We start from the raw sequence: 16,750 nt of genomic DNA on the forward strand, positions 1-16,750 counted from the left end.
ATATATATATAATTATATATATATATTTTTTTTCACTGTTAAAAAACTATAAAATGGGTAAATTTAGGCAAACCATGAGATAAAAAGAATATTTGTTTGTTTAACATGTAAGATCAAAATATCTTTCATTCATGAACATCATATTTTACATTTTCACTTGTGGCTATATGCTGCTCATGAAAATATTGCATCTGGTGATCACTCATGAAAAATATTTCAATCTTACTCTGAAACAAACAGAATCTGATTATTATGTGTCTTTTTTCAGACAGTTATCATTTTCTCCCCCATTGACCTTACAGAAACTAAATATTTGTTGTTACTGAAATATGATGACTTATTGTCCTACACTTAATATATAGAATTAACAGGACCTTAGCTTGTTATTTCTAAAAACATTGCTTGTTGTCTGGTCTGTCATTACGGAATTATGACCTCTGATTACCCCTTTGATCCTGCAGAACCTTGTAGTTATTGTTCAGAAACGGCTTCTCAAATACAAAGATGAGATTAGTTACTTGCTTCCGTGTCATAGCTAGTCAAGTACACTTAGAAGCTTTTAGTATCTTCATATAATAGGAAACGGGTTTTTTTTATTCTATAGCAGAGGCCGAATATCGGCCTCGTCCCCCAGCCGAGGATTTCCCCCACAGCCAAGGATTTCCCCTACCGCAGTCGAAATTCCCCTACGTCCGAAATTCCCCCCTCCAAAATCGTAAACAAAGCAGTGGAGATTACTCCCAGCGATTTTCCCGACCGAATATCGGACCCGTTCACAATTGCAGACGGTCTTTCACAATTTTCAATGGGTGTGAAAACCTTTAGAGATAGTAGAAAAATGTTAGAAGAGCGTTCAGTGGACCCGAGGTTCCGGTTTTGACCAGCGAAAATCGATAAAAACTCGTATCTGACCCGCACATAATATGCCGTGGGCGTCTGCTTGTCTCGCGGTAATACTCTTTGATGCGTAACGAGTTCGAAAGCTCTGCCCCTTGTCAATCAAAATCCCAGTGAACTTCATACTGTTTGTCGACACCAGCGTAAGTATGACAGTAGGCGGAGCGTCGTATGTTAATTAGCTACTGACAGATGTCAATCACGCCACGCGCCGACTGACACGTGGTTATCATCAGTATGTAATATAGATGATTGATTAACAATGCAGAGTCAGATTATCGTGTTTGTACCTCTTGTTAATTAGCGGTAACAGCTTATGCTGTATTGTGTAATATGTGTTGTTAATTTAAAGTAATTATTTTATGTGCTTGATTCGATTAAATAAGCCGGTCGGCCGTTACGCAAATTTATTATCTTTGCCGACGTATTTTGCTAGAGCAAAATAAAATATAAATGTTTTAAGTAATCAGATATTATAAGTATGGAATAGTTCTGGTGAAAAGATGAAATTTAAAACGAGTATTTTATCAAGAATTTTTAATGTTTGCTTTCGTTTTTTCATATTTGTCACACGTTTTCGCGATCGTGATTTTCGGACTTTTTTTATCCTTTCTTACAAGATTTTCTAGTACAATTGAAATAAAAAGCCAACAAAAGTATGCATTTAATAATAATATGATGACTCTTGCAAAAGCAACTCTTATTTTAAAGCATTTTTTGTGAATAAAAGCATGTGACCTTTAAATATTGAATGATTTGAGCATTTCAACTCTCCCCACCCACCTTGTTACAATGATAAGTGAACATTAGTGCAAGTCCATCTATTGCTAAGTGACAGTGTGTATAGTTGCTAAAAGTTGCAAGAATATGTAATAAAAACATAGTTTAAAGTGTTTATTATGCATAATTGTAAATTCCCCCCTGAGTGAAAAAATCCCCCAAAACTGCTCGTTGCGCACTATTTTCTTCCCCCAATGACAGGCTGGGGCCTCTTCCCCCAGTCGTAAAATAAACCCCTGGGAAAACACTTAATATGGAATCGTTATTTCTTGAAATACATTTCCAGATAGGTTAGTCAGTATGCTGTGCTTTGAAATGTCAGGTTTGTGCAGGATGTAAATTGGGAGTCCTGTCAGTCAAATTCTTCTGTATTTACCAGTAAAATTATGTTTCCTCGGTAAGGGAAGATTACATTGCAAGTATATAATATCTGTTCAGACAATATCAATATAATTTTATGTATGTCAGGTTTATAAATTTTGTATATATATTTATATTTGAGGCTATGACCAAAAACACCAGCCCCTCACCCCCCCCCCCCCCCCCCCCCCACACACACACACACACCACACACACACACCCACCCATAAAAATTCATAATTATGGAAAACACTACAAGGCAGCAGAAAATAATACTTCTTAGACATTTTCATTCTATAATTCTCTATACAGTTTGATAAACTAGGCCCTTTTAAGATTCACATTAACACCTGAATTAATGAAGCAGTTAATGAAATTTGTTAAAAATGCAAGTTTCACAAATTTGATAAATCGTTAAACAGACATTTCATGTTATGAATTCAAGCTCTGAACTTTTCAAGACTAGCAGTTATGATCATGAGGTGGCACTGATACCCATGACTTCATGTTATTTTGTTACCGTAGACTGAGAACAAAAAACTAACAAAAAACACATCCTCAGAAACACTCTAAGCAATATTAATGTACAATAAAAAAAAGTGTTATGGCAACAAGTAGCTTACAGTCACTCTTACTGTTCATTGCTTCACATGAAAAATAAAACTGTATATAAAACCTACTTGTTGTTGTATATACCACACTTTGTTCTCTCTCTTAATCTCTCTCCAGAGAGTTTCTCTTCCAGAAAACAAAGTTGCAGAAAATGTTGGTGTGAATGCCTTGTTTACTTGAAGGAAAAAATAGTTTGTGATTGAATGATGTACTTTGTGGATTTATAATGTTTTAATGGAATATTTTATCCTTTTATCACATATGAATATTTTTTTGGTTTTCTGAGAATATTGCTTGGAAATATGATGCCTGAATTGATTCAATTGTGAAATAGAGCCTTACCTGTGAGGAAATTAATATCTTATTGTGGAAGTGATTCCTGATTGAGAACTCATTATTGACTGGAGATAAGCCGTAAAATTCTTGTAAAGTGTCTTGTATTTTGTTGACATCATTTTTTTTTTCCAGATAAATTTTTAAATGTCTGACTCTTTATATAAACAAAAATATATAAGTATAAGTAAAGTGTCTTGTATGCAAGTTTCATGCTCTTTTCTTATGTTGTGCAATAAAAGGGGAAAAATATATAATTCTATAAAAATGTGAAATTCTGTGAAATTTTATATGTGCTGCATCTGACATGTGTTCAATAATGCAGATTTTGATTTTGCGTGCTGTTTTAATGTTATATTTTAATGTAACTAGAAATCTATTTTGGAACTGGGAAAAGATCAGTGAATAAATTTTGTGAGAATTCCGATACATATTATAAGTGGATTACAAATAATAAGAAATTAATAAAAGTTAAAATAGGGAGAAAAAATAAAAGGAAGTTTCTGCATTCAGTAAGTATAATTATAAATTATATGTAAGTATTTTTTTTTAATGTTTTTGTTAGGTTTGTGAAAATTTATTTTTTCACTACGACTGGAAGAATGGACAAATTTGCTCCTCTAGGCACCCTGGGCCACCATGGTGATGAAAGTTCAGTTTTTGGGTCTGACTAGTATAACAAGAAAATATAAAAAAAAAAATTTCGTAAACGTAACACTTCAGGGACTTTTTACCTTGTCTGATTTTTGAAAAAAATCCATGAGGTATTGTCGCCACTTGATCATTGGTGTCAGGTAAAATATATGTTTAGGTCCACCTTTTTGTACTTAAAAAATTTGAGTTTCTTGGTTAAAATTTTTGTTTAGGTCCACCTTTTCTCAAAAACAATAAGAGTTACAGCTTTGAAACTTTGCACACATGTTAATCATCATTAGGTGACTATGTAGGCCAAGAACCATAACTCTATCCTGCATTTTGTCAGATTATGGCCCTTTTTGTACTTAGAAATTCTGAACTATAACAAAATTCTGAACTATAACTCTTTTCTTACATACTGACTTGCATTTGCAGATGAGCGATCACACCCATAGGTGGTGCTCGTGTTTCTTTATGTTAAGTAGTTAAGACAACTAATTTTTCATCATTTTATAGGTCAGGTTATTTCAAACAATTATTTGTATTGACCAATATCCAAATCAGGATATATTTGGATGCCAGCTAACTTTTTGCATTATGGCACAATTTTAGCTATAGACACTGAATTCCTTCTATTATATATAGGACCACACATTGGTTGTTGACTTGGTCTACCCTGTCCCCAGCTGAATTCATGATGTGCATTTCTCAAAAAGCATTTGACAGTGAGTCATGAAACATTATAGAATTCTTATTCAGTATGTGAATTTGTGCACCTGGTGTTTATTTGGGACTTTACACAGAGGTATGGCCCTTGACAGTCAAAATTATGCATAAAGGGCTGCATGTAACTTAAAAGATACTTGGCATAGAGTCATGAAACATTATAGGATTGTTACTCTGTACCATGCAGGGTTTAATTTGGAATTTATCTCTGTACTCCATCTGCCCCCTCACTCTTTCAGTTTCTTACATCCTAGGGTTTCTGGAAATTAATGGTTAATAATATCTACCCCCACCCCCCTTCTGATGACTCACACTTCAAGCCCAAAGTATTTTAGTATTGCATTGTCAAGAAGCAATGTAGAACCATACAGTGAATTTTGGAAGCACCGTGGGGCACCAGTGTTCTATAACAAAGTTGGCTGAGCTTTGTCTGTATTTTTTTTTATAGTGAACTTTAGGTTACCAGAAATATAACAAAACACAAGTTAATGTGAGAAATTCAAGAAAATGAACACCATGGAGAGCTATTATCTTCTTGGTGCACATTTTGATAGTTTGTATACATGTAAATCTAAACATCTTAGCATTTTGGAAAATTATGTTTCATTGTTCACCAGCTGTAGGGAGGAATAAGAAAACAGCAGTTTCCATTTTCCTGATATTCTTGCATAAATTGATTTTATCTTGTTACAGTAGGTTGTTTAGAGGAAAGATTGTTCTTGAGGGACTGATTGAAAAATCCATCCACAATCTTTGAATTAATTAGCTAAAACTGAAGAATACTTAATGTTGCACAGAAAATACAGAAAAAAAAGATGAAACAGCATTTCTTATGCTGGTACTGATTAATAGTTTTAGAAACTCCCAACCACACTATTAAGAAGTTTAGAGTAATATTGGTCAGTTGGTCCATTGCACAATTCTTCCATCACTTAAAAAGGATTCCAGTGATGAAACTTCCTACACAGTTGTCATAGTGATGAAGCATTACAGAGCTGTATCAGTTTTATACACTGCTTGGACAAATGGTCTCAGGTCTGCTTGAAATAAAAGTCTTGTTGCACTATAAATTTACAGAAATGATATTGTGCACACTTTTGTGTAAACATGTTTATGTGTTACATAAAATGATGAAATTAAAATCGATAAATAGATTTTACTAAAAATGGCAACTTTTATATGTATGTTGTTTACACATCAAAAAATGTAAATTGATGATTTAATCTGACAATCATTTACTTATCCTTTTCATTCTCTTCAAGGTTTTGAAGGAGAGTATGATGTTTTTGTCTGTAAAACTAATTGTATTTCTTTAAATTAGGAAGTTGTGTTTAGAGCCATTTCTTATTCCCTCTAGAGTCCTTTGATCTCCTCTCAAATGAAGTGTTAAGATGCAAAAATTTCATGTCTGGCATGTGCCTTGAAAGAATTCCCAATGAAAATGCCAAATGCTATGAGCTAAGAAGAAAATATACAAACAGTGTGAATGGTTACTTTAGGAAATTGGGAGATATTAAATACATTTTTACGTAATTCATTAAAAGTAAGCTTCAAATAATACTGCCTGGTTTTATTCACAATTAAAACATTTCTTATAAATTTAATTTAGCAATGTCTGCATACTGATTTTATTTTACACTACTTTATATGTCTAATTATATGATTTAATCTTGATAATTCAAGACAGAGACTTAACTGAATATACTCACTATGGCTACTTGCAGCTCCTTTGACCTTACAGAACTATGGCCACTTGCAACTTCTTTGACCTTACAGAACTGTGCATGACCACTTGTTATTTCTGTGGCCCTATAGAACTATGGCCACATACAACTCCTTTGACCTACGGAACTATGGCCACTTGCAACTTCTTTGACCTAACAGAACTATGCATGGCCACTGACCTTACAGAACTATGGCCATTTGCAACTCCATTGACCTTACAGAACTATGGTCACTTGCAACTCCTTTGACCTTACAGGACTATGGCCACTTGCAACTCTTTTGACCTTACAGGACTATGGCCACTTGCAACTCCATTGACCTTACAGGACTATGGCCACTTGCAACTCCATTGACCATACAGAACAATGGCCACTTGCAACTCCTTTGACCTTACAGACCTATGGCCACTTGCAACTCCTTTGATCTTGCAGAACTATGCATGGCCCCTTGTTATTTCTTTGACCTTACAGAAATGTGGCCACTTGCACTTTCTTTGACCTTACAGAACAGAAATATGGCCACTTGTTATTTCTTTGACCTTACAGAACAGAAATATGGCCACTTGTTATTTCTTTGACCTTACAGAACTATGGCCACTTGCAACTCCTTTGACCTTACAGAACTATGGCCACTTGCAACTTCTTTGACCTTACAGAACAGAACTATGGCCACTTGTCATTTCTTTAATTTAACATTGGCTTCAAGTTGCCATTCTCATCCATCAGATGTTCGTCAAAATCCCGAGACGAACCTCTGATTTATTTCTGTCATTTATTTGGAGAGCATGTGCACTCGTAATTACTACCAGGAGAAGTTTCAGCCAATCAATGTTCGCCACTATTTGGCACGCGGAATTGAAATTTCAAACAATATGTAAGCAAGGTAGTTGCTGACGATGGATAAAGGCGATATTCCATGATTGCGAATGATAAAGATTTATTTCTGTTATTCCATGTTAAGAAATTTACCTGAAGAAATAATAATATTCCTCGTAAGTCAGCATCGATATGAAAGGACGTGGTCACGCTTTTCACGGACGATTTTGATTGGTTCGCTACATTCTGTCGCGAAACGACGCTGATTGGCTGAAACGTTTTACCTGTAATGTAACCAAACCACAAATATCAGCGAAATGTGCCAGAGGTTCATCCGGGGAACCACGGTAGACCTCTGGTATGCGAGAATGCAAGTTGCATGTTCAGTTCCTATTAATATGGTGCACAATGTGATTAAGCCATAAAAGCAGATTAGCCCCTTCATTTATAGAGCAATAAAGGGTCATTTACTTGGAGAGACAGGTAATTATTGTTCAGAAATGGCTTCTCAAACACAAAGATGAGATTACTTGTTTGGCTTTTTGTCTCGTAGCTAGTCAAGTACACTTAAACCCATTTAGTTTCTTCAAATAATAGGAAAACACTTAGTGTAATAGACTTTATATGGCCTCACTGGTATATTAGTGTGCAGAAAAAAAGAGATTAAAGGCTGTAAAATTGTGAGACTGGCATCACCTGACAGATAGCTTTGAAATGTCAGGTTTGTAAACTGGTTTAGGAATATAGGAAATCTAGGATGGTTTAGATGGTGTTATTATAGCATTTGGCATAGAAATTGTAAAAAATAAGATGAAGCAATGTACAGAATGTGAAAAGGAATTAATGTTGCTGTGAAGATCCTTACTAGTATTATATCCACATTATAAAATAATAACAAAAGTGATGAAAGAAAATAAAATAAAGATTAATGATCAAGTCCAGGAAAATCAGAAAAAAGAAAATTAAGACATCTTAAAAAGTTTAGGTACCAAGAAGTTAGTAAATGAAAGGAAAACATTTCATTATTATAGAGAAAGTGCTAATTAGAAAATATTTTTATTAGTAGATCGAATGTAACAAAATAGGCCAGTACAACAGTACTAGGTATCAGCTCCTTTTCCCTGTTAAGAAGCTGTTAAGGAAATGTGTTTCATAAAACTTGTATGCTTATTATGTTACTGTTATGGAATACCATCCCAGAGGTGCAGTTACGACTTAAGTCATGGATACTTTGTGTTGTTTTGGTTACCATGTAAAATGAGACAAAAAGCTGACATTTATTGCCTGTTCTAGACAAACTCTTAATTTTTTCTTAAAACTTTGTCCATATTTAACAGATAAATTATGCTTTGTCAGTTTCAATGGCTTTCAGCTCAGCAAGTAAATTCAGGAAATAAAACACAACTAACTTAAGAATAAATTCAAACAAACTAGAACACTATTCAAACATTAACAAATGTTACTTGCTGACTAGAGAGAAATTTGCTGTCTTGTTTAAACAATCAGCTGTCAGAATTGTCAATATATAAATAAATTTAACCTCACCTTTGGCCACATATGGCAGTATTCTACTCACCAGAAAAATGCTGATGAAATACAACTGTAGTACCATGAGAGTGTTTTTTTTTGAACAGTTAGCTTTGACAGTTTTGACAATTATTTAATTTTGTTGGTATTGAGGTATGGCAGATGGTGGTTTTACTGGTTAATCACATTTTATTCATTTAAAGCCAGCTTAAACAGTTGTTCCTTTGCCATTGAATATTGACTTTTCTCTTGTGATGTGTTCATACTTTTCTCTGGTTGCTATAATGCTATTTGAACGCAGGTTGAAGAATTTTTTGGTTAGCTTCCAGGCATTGTTAACTGTATCATTACTTCTATGAACTCCAAATACTTATATAGCTATTTTATTAAGATTTTGTGATTGACATCAGATTGTAACATATGCAGTGGTTAACAGGATCTTGTTTACTACTTATGGTTTGAACATTGTTCATTCAGTCATTGTTCTCTGAGATTCTTATTATCTCATCTGCTGTTATCTTGTTCATTGTTCTCAAAGTTGTCTTTCTTTTCTATTTCCGCCTATATATCTTCCTTATGTTACCTTATTTTCCAACAAGACCAGCCTCAAACATTAGGTGTAAAAATCCATCTATGTATTATCAAGGTCAATATCACTAGCACATAAAGGGTCCATATTTACCCTTGCATCAATCTTTATGTCAGTCTCAGTATGAACTGTATATTTAACCATATCTGGTTACATGCTACCATAAAACTGCAATCACTTTTTTTGCAGATCCTTGCAATATGTCTCCTCCTCCCATACATTCATTGTCAACTATGACAGTTTTCCTTTTAGTGTACAACCATTCACTGTAATGGCTATATGGTTCCTGATTTTTGGCATAACATGTAACTATATTTGTGTTGTCTCATATGCAGTTTCATTTCCCACAAAAATTTGCCTTTTTTAAGAAGTTACTGTGCAGATGCAATCGGGTAAAAAGAATGAAGTTCTATAGTCACAGTTACTAGCAGCTTACCAAAGTTTAGGTGATTAATGACCAAATTGCCCCACAGAATTGTACTATTCTGAATTTGGCTTGTTTGTACTGATTAATTGAGTTATAATTGTTAAAGTTGGTCAGACATGCCCCAGGAAGCTCATGGCAGTTCTTCCTTGTTTCCATGAAATATATTAATATGTATGTCAATAATTGATGCCATTTGATTCAAAATATGTTTCCTTTTCTCATTTCAGTGGTTGACTGAGTGTCCATGCTGAGGTCTTCTGCATCTGCGAAAAGGTAAGATATTTTTTAGATTTCGTTTTTAGAGACTTACAGTGCCTTTTGTATGAAGAGTAAGAAAATACTTCATCTTTTACTTTTCTGTCAGTAGAAAGTTTTGGAATTCTTTTGAATATGCAGATTAAGCAGGATCAATTAAATTACCGCCTATATATTGATCAGACTGCATAAAATCATTCAATATACAGGAAAACATCTTTATTTCAAAGTTTATCCTTAAGGTGGCAGGGGAGTACAGATTTGCGAATTCCACATTGACGTGTGGGTACCAGTGTTGAAATATCCATAGAAATCTCGTTTTTGCTTATTCTTCTTTGAAACTACTACGGACTATTGCAGACACTATAGACTACATAAAGACGACCCTCCGGTCCTATGCACCTGTCGCTTTCCATGCCAGATGTAGTGAAAATTGGCCAAATCACCCAAAATTTATAGACCAAAATTAGCCTAACCGGGCCTCACTTTGAACTCTGCCATTCACCCATTTTGTATTTTTAAATCCAATTTCATAGCATATATGTATAGTGCGAACATAGATGCATACCCAGGTGGTGTGGAATGTGTCTCCCAACCACCACTTTATTTCCCTAATTTTCACTTGAAAAAAAGTGGATGGATAACAGCCGAGCGTCTGGTCGACTTTTTGTTCTGATGTTTATGTTTTAGCCTCAACCGGAAGTACGGAGCTAGGAATTTTAAAATACCCACCGTGTAGAATCATTAACCGTTCCTCATTTCCCAGATATATTAAAGAATTAATAATGATAAATAACCAGTAAGATAGATATGCCTTTATATCTACCCTGTCCTGTTTATACAGAAAATCGACCGGGGCCAAACTACGAAACCGCTCCCCTGCCACCTTAAGTTTTTAAGATGTTTAAATAAAATAAAATGTAACCTGTCCTGAATCCTAAGACACTTATAGTGATATCAACTGAACAAAAAGTGTTGCCGTACCTTGCAAGATAGCCGTGTGAATAAGCCAACAAAAGTGCCCACCCCTCCACGCAAAAATCAGCCAAAATTTGCATTCTGAATCAAAGTAACCCCGAAAAACTATTTACTGCCTTTAAAGTTAATTTCACATGATATTTACATTTTTTAAAGCCTTTCAAATGTTAAAACCATGTACTTTTAAACATAATTTTGGTATACAAATGCAGATTACCGTACTTATCCTATCGGGACACCCTTTAAAGGCCACCCATCCATCCTTTGGGGCCACCCCAGCCACTATATAGCTTAATGGCATTGCTAGATATAGACACATGTGTTGCTTTTAAACAAAATGGCATGAAAAGTCATTATCTAGGCACTAATTTCTTCTTTGGCCGTTTTATGATACGAATCCTACTGGCTGGGGGTCCTTAGCTTCATTATTATATGGCCACCTACTGCCATTTTGGGACTCGCTAGGCCGAATTTAGTACTCAGAAATGAATAAAAACCACTATAGGTTACAGTTCATTCCGTAATGGGTTTAAATACATGCAAAAAGTCAATATTTGAGTGGTTTGGAAATTTGTCTATTTTCCTTAAGGTGGCAGGGGAGTACAGATTTGCGAATTCCACATTGACGTGTGGGTACCAGTGTTGAAATATCCATAGAAATCTCGTTTTTGCTTATTTTTCTTTGAAACTACTACGGACTATTGCAGACACTATAGACTACATAAAGACGACCCTCCGGTCCTATGCACCTGTCGCTTTCCATGCCAGATGTAGTGAAAATTGGCCAAATCACCCAAAATTTATAGACCAAAATTAGCCTAACCGGGCCTCACTTTGAACTCTGCCATTCACCCATTTTGTATTTTTAAATCCAATTTCGTAGCATATATGTATAGTGCGAACATAGATGCATACCCAGGTAGTGTGGAATGTGTCTCCCAACCACCACTTTATTTCCCTAATTTTCACTTGAAAAAAAGTGGATGGATAACAGCCGAGCGTCTGGTCGACTTTTTGTTCTGATGTTTATGTTTTAGCCTCAACCGGAAGTACGAAGCTAGGAATTTTAAAATACCCACCGTGTAGAATCATTAACCGTTCCTCATTTCCCAGATATATTAAAGAATTAATAATGATAAATAACCAGTAAGATAGATATGCCTTTATATCTACCCTGTCCTGTTTATACAGAAAATCGACCGGGGCCAAACTACGAAACCGCTCCCCTGCCACCTTAAGTTTTTAAGATGTTTAAAATAAAATAAAATGTAACCTGTCCTGAATCCTAAGACACTTATAGTGATATCAACTGAACAAAAAGTGTTGCCGTACCTTGCAAGATAGCCGGTGAATAAGCCAACAAAAGTGCCCACCCCTCCACGCAAAAATCAGCCAAAATTTGCATTCTGAATCAAAGTAACCCCGAAAAACTATTTACTGCCTTTAAAGTTAATTTCACATGATATTTACATTTTAAAGCCTTTCAAATGTTAAAACCATGTACTTTTAACATAATTTTGGTATACAAATGCAGATTACCGTACTTATCCTATCGGGACACCCTTTAAAGGCCACCCATCCATCCTTTGGGGCCACCCCAGCCACTATATAGCTTAATGGCATTGCTAGATATAGACACATGTGTTGCTTTTAAACAAAATGGCATGAAAAGTCATTATCTAGGCACTAATTTCTTCTTTTGGCCGTTTTATGATACGAATCCTACTGGCTGGGGGTCCTTAGCTTCATTATTATATGGCCACCTACTGCCATTTTGGGACTCGCTAGGCCGAATTTAGTACTCAGAAATGAATAAAAACCACTATAGGTTACAGTTCATTCCGTAATGGGTTTAAATACATGCAAAAAGTCAATATTTGAGTGGTTTGGAAATTTGTCTATTTTCCTTAAGGTGGCAGGGGAGTACAGATTTGCGAATTCCACATTGACGTGTGGGTACCAGTGTTGAAATATCCATAGAAATCTCGTTTTTGCTTATTTTTCTTTGAAACTACTACGGACTATTGCAGACACTATAGACTACATAAAGACGACCCTCCGGTCCTATGCACCTGTCGCTTTCCATGCCAGATGTAGTGAAAATTGGCCAAATCACCCAAAATTTATAGACCAAAATTAGCCTAACCGGGCCTCACTTTGAACTCTGCCATTCATCCATTTTGTATTTTTAAATCCAATTTCGTAGCATATATGTATAGTGCGAACATAGATGCATACCCAGGTGGTGTGGAATGTGTCTCCCAACCACCACTTTATTTCCCTAATTTTCACTTGAAAAAAAGTGGATGGATAACAGCCGAGCGTCTGGTCGACTTTTTGTTCTGATGTTTATGTTTTAGCCTCAACCGGAAGTACGGAGCTAGGAATTTTAAAATACCCACCGTGTAGAATCATTAACCGTTCCTCATTCCCCAGATATATTAAAGAATTAATAATGATAAATAACCAGTAAGATAGATATGCCTTTATATCTACCCTGTCCTGTTTATACAGAAAATCGACCGGGGCCAAACTACGAAACCGCTCCCCTGCCACCTTAATTTTACCCATACTGGATAAAACTTTCATCCCTTTGATACAAAACTGCACTTATCAGACGAAAAGCACTGTGTGGTACCTTTCCCATTTTATTCCCTGCTGTAAAACAGCTAAGTTTCATTTTACTGGATCTACTGTAAGAATATATGTCATGTTTTCTAGCCTCTGTATTGGATTATATTCTTACTATGACATAATACAAAACAGATGCTTGCAGATGCACAGAGTCATTGACCTAGTATGATTCAGTTTGTTCTGAATTACTTCCCTTTATTACATGTTCAGGTAGTAAAATTAGTCATAAGTTTGTTTATTTGCGCATTCAGTTGAATATGATTATATAGTTTTTCTCTGACTTGTATAGAAGCCAGCAGCTTGGAAAAAATATTTTTGCTGGACAAGTTCTATGTCTTTCAGATCAAATCAAAATGTCAGCAAGTTGAAGTCTGCACTTTATGTATTATAGTAATTTGTCATGAAAAAAATTGTTTTCCTTATCTTTATTGTTTCACATTGTTAAAGATTTTTTGTTCTGTCAGTAATGAATGTTGTTAAATTGTATCCAGCCATTTTTCTAATGGTAATCAATGATTCCAACAATGATTCCCACATAACCCATATTGCTGTTTTCATTGTAACTCATGTTGAACACATTTTCTGCTGGTGCCTGTGCACAAATGTATGCAGCTCTAAATAAAATTAGTACTAGATTGTATTGGAATTTTTAAGTTTTAATTGTTTAATATTAATTAAGTAAATTAATGTAACACTAAAAATGCTTTTTCCAGCTATGTAATCTGTATTGTTCACCAACAATACATTATAACTATGATGATGATCATCTTTCAAAAATTAAATGTAAAAGAAACTAAAGAAATAATTTAAGCAATTTCAGAAAATGTTGTTAACAGTTATATAATTTGTTGGATCAGCCTGCAAGGATTATTTATTAACCCTTATCCTGTTAAATTTCTATAATTGTCCATCTACACTGGTTGCAAAGATAACAAGGCAGGTTTCACATGGTTAGTAGGAGTATTGCTTAAAGCAAATATTATTTTGACTGTTATGAAGTTACATACCTTGCATCTGGTTTCTATTTTACACATAGGTATATCACTGGAATAGTTTCCACAGAAAATTTCTTAGCCATTATTTTTGGAATGCTTTCATGCTTACTAATTAAAGAAAATCCTGTGATATATTTTGTCTTTTATTTGACATGAAGGAAGTATTTAAATATATACCTAAGACAAGTTTTAGCTCGAGTTGTTTCTTTTTCCACCCACAGAAATGGAAGGTTGTTGTTTACACAGGCTTTTTGTGGTGTAATTAACCATCGTGTACCTCTCATTAAGATCTGCACGTTTAGCTCGTTATAGAGAGCGCAGATCTACATCAGATCGCAGTCGACTGAGTTTGATTCCCGGGCAAGGTGTATATTTTCTTTGGCAATTTAATAGAAGATATTATGTCTGAAATCATTTGTCCTCCACCTCTGATTCATGTTGGGAAGTTGGCAGTTACTTGGAGAGAACAGGTTTTTACTGGTACAGAATCCAGGAACACTGGTTAGGTTAACTGTCCGCTGTTTTATAACTGAAATACAGTTAAAAAACAGCGTTAAACATCATTATATAGAGTATTGCTGTTTATATATTTAAAAAAAAATGTGTTTCATTGTCACTTCAGCAGTATTTTGTACAGTTGTGCTAATTCATGTGCCACATGATATGGAAGGACTGTTGTGGGCTCTACATGCTTGTGTACGACTTTTTTGTTCACCCAGTTCAAATCATAGAAAGTAAATTGATTATAGTTTGAACATGATGTGCAGCAGTAAATGCTCTATCAACATAGCATTAGTAATTATTATATGAAGTTTTATACTTGTGTTTTCAATGAAAAATGGTAGTAATAAAAAAGTGTATAAAAGTTTCTGTGACAAGTTACAATTCTGACAGATATTTATTTGAAAGTAAGAAACAATTTTCACCATTTGAAAACGTTTTGCAGCAAGTTGCCAGTCCAGCATCAGTGTGATCAGTGAGAAGGATTATGCTTGGCTGTGAATTTCACATTTTCTCCTGTTCAGTAATGCAGGCACCATACCTCTCTCTATAACAATAAATAACTTATAATCCATGTTCCAACCTACATATTCCATTGTTTATGTAGTTAAGTTTATTATGTACTTTTTAATGTGCCATCCTGATGCTCATCAAATAAGTTAATGCACAGTGTTTTAGAAACTTCATAGACTTTGACTTTGCTTTTTTACATTGAAAGTAAAATTTTCACAGTTGGTAATATTTTATTTTAGATAAAAGGAACCAAGTATCTCAGGTCAACACTACCTTGGGGAGTAAATTATAACAGCCTATGGCCTGAAAAGAATCTAAATAATAAAATAAAATCAGTAGGTAGTCATTGGGATGTGAGTAAACCACTTGAGCTATGTATTCTTGATATAATGATTACAGTCTATAATATTATTTTCTTAACTGATAAAATATAGAACATAGTTATTTATTATCACTTGATGAAAGGTCAAGGTCACAGGGGCCAGAACATGGAAAACTGTTTCCAATCAATAACTTGAAAACTGCTTGACCCAGAGTGTTGAAACTTATAGGATGATTGGACATGGAGAGTAGATGACCCTTATTGTTTTTGGGGTCACTCTGTTAAAGGTCAAGGTCACAGGGGCCTGAACATGGAAACCATTTCCAATTCATAACTTAAGAACCACTAGGTGCAGAATGTTGAAACTTAGTGGGATGAATCGACATGCAGATATTGCAGTCAACCATCAGTGTCTCTTTGACTTTCGCTCCTGTCCCATATTGACTTCTTGCCTATTACTACTATGCATTGGGGTAGACATGCGCTTTTCTACAAAAGCATCTTCTAGTTCTTAATTCAAGATCAATAGTCTGGTTAAAACATTAGGGGTTATGAAAGAACACAAGTTTTATTGCACCATACATTGATAAGCACAGAACTAGGCAAGCCTGAATGTAAAATAATGAAAAAAAAGTAACCGAAGTAAGAAAACATTCTGATACAGCTTGCAAAGTCTAGGCTACTCCACTTTGGCTTCAGGATCATTGACTGGTCAGAGGATATCAGATGGAATTTTTTGTGTCTAATAGACCTGATAACTCTCCAATGATGTTGTTTTTCATATTTGATTAGATATTTATGATAAACTTGATTCATTTATAAGATTCTTGTTACTTGAACTTTCTGTCTAATAAAGGTAACAGTAATGACATCTTTTTGTACATTATTGACAAAACACCATGACAGACATTTTGACATTAGACATTTGTCAAAAGTGGAATTGATAAGTTGAAACATGCAATCATGTCCCAAACTTTTTACATTCTGTAAATGACTGATTGTGTGGCTGATGTCTAGTTTAAGGTGATTTTTTGTTTGTTTTCCAGAGTGGAATAATCATAAATTATATCAAGATACTGTGAAATCATTAATATTCGTGGGGAACTAATTTTCTTCGATTTCGTG

At 34.7% G+C, this 16,750-nt stretch overlaps 1 protein-coding gene across 12 annotated transcripts in view; it reads left to right on the forward strand.

Moving 5' to 3' along the window:
- The window catches only part of LOC123525401 (cAMP-specific 3',5'-cyclic phosphodiesterase 4C-like), an 831,602-nt gene that overhangs the window by 524,975 nt on the left and 289,877 nt on the right, over positions 1-16,750 (forward strand). Inside the window, exons 1-2 of one of the 12 annotated variants that reach the window (XM_045304438.2) lie at positions 3,034-3,494; positions 9,655-9,700. The exons of 10 other annotated variants lie outside the window; for them this stretch is intronic. The gene's annotated coding sequence lies outside the window, so the exon portion shown is untranslated. Of the gene's footprint in view, positions 1-3,033; positions 3,495-9,654; positions 9,701-16,750 lie in introns of those variants that run through there. One more of the 12 variants, XM_045304431.2, reaches the window with a different exon arrangement.

This window comes from Mercenaria mercenaria, chromosome 3, assembly GCF_021730395.1.
Source record: "Mercenaria mercenaria strain notata chromosome 3, MADL_Memer_1, whole genome shotgun sequence".
NCBI classification, from domain to species: Eukaryota; Metazoa; Mollusca; class Bivalvia; order Venerida; family Veneridae; genus Mercenaria; species Mercenaria mercenaria.